This window comes from Chaetodon trifascialis, chromosome 16 (assembly GCF_039877785.1).
Source record: "Chaetodon trifascialis isolate fChaTrf1 chromosome 16, fChaTrf1.hap1, whole genome shotgun sequence".
Taxonomy (NCBI): domain Eukaryota; kingdom Metazoa; phylum Chordata; class Actinopteri; order Chaetodontiformes; family Chaetodontidae; genus Chaetodon; species Chaetodon trifascialis.
The window spans coordinates 6,157,146-6,163,351 of record NC_092071.1 but is presented as its reverse complement, the minus strand read 5'-3'; positions in this window follow the sequence as shown (position 1 = coordinate 6,163,351).

Here is a 6,206-nt window from a genome sequence, read left to right as displayed (position 1 = left end):
TGAGCATTTTGCTAAAGCTCTGCCTCCGTCAGTCGAAGGAGACACTTTCTGCTTCCATACTGAACATCGAACAAAAGATGAACTGTCATTTTTGTGGTGAAGACACTCCACCAAATCAAAATGTGAACTTTTCCTGCTCTGACAAAATGTATTTATTTTTATTATTTTTTTTAACTGTTTAACAAGAGTCTACAGCCATGCTCTCAGCTCTGTGAAGCTGTACTTTTGCACAGCAATACTTTAAACTTCCAGTAGGGAATTTTTTGTCTCCCCCCGGCAGTGAAAGCAATTTCACTCTGGACATGCTCATTACGCTGTAGACTCCGCCACACACCTGTAGTTGCTGTAGCCTACTCCGCCACTATGGTTTCTCCCCACATTATCTCTGGTCAACTGGTCAACCAACCATTTCAAGCTGACGTAAAACAGATCGCTAATGGTGTGCCAGCGCGGGAATGTCACCACAGACACCAGACTTAAAACCACTGGGTGGTGACGGTTCAATCAGCATTGTGTGAACTTATTTGGTAAGGGCTTGAATGTAACGGGTGTGCATTTATGTTTAAAAGTCTCGCACTCCAAGCTAAATGCTAACATTTGTGGTAATATGGTGATGTTTAAAAGGCAATGTTTACCAGATTGTAGTTTAGCACGTTAGCATGCTGATAATTGATAATTAGCACTGAACACAGTGTAATGGGAATGACATCACCTTTGTAGGCATTTGGTCATAAATCAAAGTAGTGGACAAATTGTAATTTTGACCTGCTGGTGGCGCTACATGAAAATCATAAAAGTGATGTGGGTTCATGCTCTGGGGACCATGAATATCTCATATTTTCATGTAAATCCATCATATTATTACATATTATATTATATCTTATATATTACATCATATTACATTACATATTGAGATATTTCAGTCTGGACCAAATTGATGGACTGACCAACCGACTGATGCTGCCATCCTTAGAGACATGCTGCTTGCATGGCTAAAAATTCCCAGCATGCACCTCAAGTCAGAGGGACACACAAAAACTATGGCAAATTCAAATGCAAAATCCCCTTTGACCCCATGAAACCTCTCGAACATGAGCAGCCGCTTAAATTGAGTTGTTTCACCACTTGATCATTCAGGAGATGTTCTGTCAGACATGGAGGGTTAAACTGGGGGCTTGTCTCCCCGTCAATCAAGCAGCATGAGACGAACATCTCTGTCAAAAATCAACTTCATCCCCCTCCCACCGTGCCACAGCGCTCTCATTTTGACATCTGTGTTAAACAAGGACTCTGATAAATCCTCCCTCTGCAGGCTTAGAGCAGCTACCTGGGGAAATCACAGCTGTCTGGGTGTGTGATTGTGTGTATGCATGTGTCATACATATCCATGACGCCACTGTTCCTCTGCCAACATGCAAGAGTGGATGTGTGGACGTGTATGTTAGCAGCATCCGATATGCTTTGGTGTACTGACTCCTAGAGGTAATTGACAGGCTCCGGCTCCTTGTTTAGGCCGGTCTCAGGGGGGGCAGTTAGGCTGCCTGCGCTCAGAGCCGCAGACCTCCACTCATGGAGAATGCATAGAGGGATCTCTGGTGTATCTGCGGATTAGCTGCGTTGTAAAGGGCAAGGGGGCAAATAAGGCCATGGCAGGTGAAGTTATTTGTCATGCTTTAAGTCTATGTGTTTGTAAGCATGAGAGTAGTCAAGGTACAAATAGCAAAGGTCATAATGGTTGCACGACACAGTCAAGAATGCCTGAAATGTGGCGGGTTAGTAATCATGAGTGCAGGATATTTCATATATTGTCGTGTCGGGTTCGTTTGTCCTGATTGCCTGCTGTTTGAGCCACTGATGATTTCATTCATTCATGTTATTAGTAAGCAGCTCGTTTGGGATTCTGACCATTCATTTAATGCAAAGTGAGAGGTTAGTAGATAAGAGATTCTTAATGTCAGTAATATGATAAATAAGGCTTATTGTGTGGTCTTAGTAATGGAGAATGAAGAATGACTGTAATGTGAAAGCAGTGTAAACAGAAGTTGTGGTAATGGCAGCAATAGCAGAGATATTAGCCTCGTTAGCAGCTTAAGTCGTTGCTATCGTGCTTAATTGTTCCTATAAACATAAAATTCAGAGAACACCAAACGGAGAATACCTATTGGTCCTCTCCCGCTCTCCTTCCCTCTGCAGGTTATTTCCTCGGTGACGCTTCCCACCCACAGTCAGTCAGACATGATCCAACCTGCTGCAGTGCTGACTTGGTGGATCTCTGCCTGCGGTGGCAGCATTAACAAATACTACCTCTCATCCAGAACATCAAACAGGGCAGGGCCTCCCGGAGGAACCAGGGGAGAGGTTAGCAAGTATTACGGATGTTGTGTTTAATAATGTTAGAATTAACGTTTGATGAGCACTTGTGCCCACAGTGACTCTCAGCATGGCATCTTTATTTTCATAACACTATGCTCTGCTCATTGAAGCATACAGGACTAACTCACACAGCCTTGATTGTAATAGTAGTAGTAGTAGTAATAACAGACGCAGTAATAGTACTAATACAGGGGATAGACAGCATAATCCAAACACAAAGGATTCTATTTCTAAAGTGCTTCATAACTGTTGCAAAGTCCCACTTAGCAGCAACACTCAGCTATAAAACAGCCGTGCAGCATATGTGATTTGTTTGTTTGTTTGTTTGTTGTGCATTGCTAAAAAAAAGCAGTCGGATAAACAATTATGTCAAAGAGAATAAGGCCATAAATGAAGACTACAGTACTGACATAGATATGACAGATGCAGCATACAGGGGGTCCAGACACACTGCCTCGCCTGCAGCGCTGCTTGCAGTAGTGATTTGTTTCACTTCTTTTTCATGCAGTTTTATGTTTTTTGTCTACCTCATGAAACCTGCAGTGTATTGCATTATTAGTTGTATGCAGTATTATTTGTATTAGTTTACTGTGTCAGGAAGCAGTGTGCATTAAGGACGAAGTTTGCATCCCGTCACAGCCTCGCTTCATTCACTGTAATGAGAATCTTTTCTTAAGCCTAAAGGTGGAAAAATTGGATGCAAAAACGTTTTGTTGTCAGGTGTAATCCGGGGTGTGGCAGAATTGTCAAATATTGATTTCTGGGCAGCCACTGATTTTCTTCCAGATTTCTGAGTGAAGTTCTTTATTTAAAAAAGTTAATAAAACATTTTCAGTAGCATTACAAATCATGAGGTTTTTGCTTGTCTTTGTCTTTGAGACTTCAGTAGTCCCAAAAATAATTGAGGATTACAGAGGGTTACATTGCACCATAATAATTAATAGATATTTCATAACATGTAGTCATATGTTGCTGTATATGTGCAGGCATCGCCGTGGTGATACAGGTATGTTAAACATTTGGGCTGTTTACAGTGGATGTGGAGTCACAGAGGCACAAACCTTCACGGAGGTTTGGTGATAAGCAGAAAGTCTTATTTATTCTCTTTCATGCTCAGACCTCACACAGCTCTCCGCTGCCCTAAAACATGACACCAAACGTAACCGAAGAGACACGCGGCGCAATCAGCGTTCATCAAAACAGCAACTGTGCTCACAAAACCTCACCTGACCCTACTGACAGAGCAGCAGGGCGTCAGCGCTGTCATCAAGAGTCGGCATTTCATGCTTCGCCGGCCTCCACATCTGCTTTGAGAAATTATTCTCTGGTTATTGTGTGAAATGCAGAATGGTGTCAGTGATGCTAACCAGGCGTGAGGGATCACACAGGAGGTGTTTATTTTATCTGTCTGCAGTCACGCCTGGCTTTACTGAAACTCCTCAAGCAGAACTCGCTCTCATTAAAACGCAGTGATAAATTGATTATGATCTGACAGTGCGTGGATCCACACAAACGATTGAACGACGAGTGAGTCACCGCCTGCAGGTTTTTGAGGGATTGTTTGCTTTTTTTGCACCAAACTTTCAGTTGGTTTCACAGAGGTGTGATAGTGCAGATGGTCTCCTCTTTATAACCGACAGTGCTGCGCCGTGAAGAGTGGGAGATCTAAACCCTGACACTGGCAGGTTTGCAGGTATGATTCCCATCTCTGTTACAAGTGCAAGCTCATGGTAATGCATTTGGGGTAAAAAAGCTCACTTTGCATACTCGTCACCTGTCATGAAAGGTAGTTAAGATGAAGCCAAATTACATCCCATGCTCATTCAGTCGTCTTCTTACACACACACAAGTTTGAAATAATGTCATTATTTGATCACCTGTAGGTCATTTTCACACCGTGTAAATAACTGAAATTCCTTGCAGATTCCAGCATCTGGTCTGCTTTGTGAACAAACTGAGAGACAGCTACAGTCTTGGTTGTAGGTTAAAGGACTCCCCAGCTGGTAACTCCATACTTACCAAGCACTGGTCTGCTGTTTGGGCTTGGCTCGGCACTTTATGGATGACTTTTTCCTGCAGTAAACAAAGACAGAATCTTGATCTTTGTCACTTTGTTGTACGCTGTTGTAATGACAACCATGGGCTGGCGGTTTCTGTCGAAGCGCCAGACCCCGAGGTGTGGCAGCCCTGTGCGGTTACCTCTGCTCCAGGTTGGTGTTTTGGCTACTTGACAATTGGCTGGCGTGGTTCGGTTGGCTTGTTTGTTGTATGTTGAGCTGCTGACAGTTTGTTGGATTCCTGCTGTGTTTCTCCCTGTTTTCTTTTCTCAGTCACTGTTTGGGTTAGCATGTTAGCTAACAGAACTTTTTCTGTTGCCAGATGTGTGAGCTGGTTTCCTGGTTGGTCATGTGACTATGTGAAGTGTGAGTTAACTTGGTGAGTGAAAAGTTACTAAAGCCAATAATGATAATGGACAACCTACAAAAATAAGACAGTGATTGTGGAAAAAAAAGGAGAATTTTACTTTATGCCTGCAACTGCAAGACCTGAGCTAGAAAAAAAACTCTGTATCACTGAACTGAATGGGAAACCCCCCCATGTTTTCTTTACAAATACAAAGTCAATAGACTTGTTTTTCTCACAATATAAAATCATAATAGCTATTTTGGCTTCCTCTAATGGGTGACTTGGCGGTGATTTTGAAAATAATTAAGGGGATATTAAGTTTAATCCCTTAATATCCTGTACTCCCCAAAAATTGTTTAAACATGCATAACTTTATCTCAAATTCAAGCCCAACAGTCCATACGATTCTGCATCTGGTGAGTTTTGGGGAAATGTGTGTAAAAATGTGTGTAAAATGAAGCACAAGATGTTTTTTGTGGAATAAGATGATTTTTCCAATGTTAAAGCTACTAAAAGAATAATTTCAACAGTTTATGCTTATGGGTTTGTGCTGATTGACCCACCGGGAAGACGTGGCTTGTTACGGTGTTATAGAGAAGTCTGTTTGGGGTGTGCATGCCGTGATTTGCAGATCTCTCAGGTGGTCTCACTCCGGCACAGTCATTGCTTCTCGCTCGACACCCCTCAGCTCCAACCAGGCTTCGATCTGTTGCCTCACATTATGTTTTTCTGGCTCCAGTAACTGACTATGATGAGCATTAGTCGGTCTGTTTTGCCGATCATTTGGCTCGTCGTCTGGTTAGCTATTTGATTGGTTAGTTGGTCTTTTTGCTCTTTCGTTAGTTGACTGACTGCATACAGCCCAACTCCCTGCAGCCGGCCACTCATGCTTGAAGACTTTAAAACTCAGACTACAGTTGGCCCTGGTGATGTGAACCACATCTGGTTATACACAGGAAAACCAAACCATAAGCAGCCAAGCAAAATAATACACAAACTTGGTAATTTGTAATCTTTGTCAACATAAACAGGAGACAGGCAAAGGATCAAGATAATGGTTTATGATCTGAATGCGTATTGGCTTGTTTATCCCGTCCTCCTGAAGACGGAGAGAGAGAGAAGGAGGAGAAGGAAAGACAGATGTTGTTTAAAAAGTATAATCCTTGGGTCTGTGATGGGGTATGTGGCTCTGCTGTGTGTCTCAGCTAACGCTGTAACAATATATGGCAGCTTCATTGAAGCTCAGCTGCAGACATCTTATTTGGTTTTATTCTTTGTTGTAGAACTTTATTTACACGTTTGCTCATGCAGCTTTCCTGCCAGAGAAAGAAAGCATGAATTAACTGAAACAACAGCATCTATGAGGTGATTTTTACACAAGTCTTTCTCATCTGCATCTGTGATCTGTGTGTGAGTGTGTGAGAGAA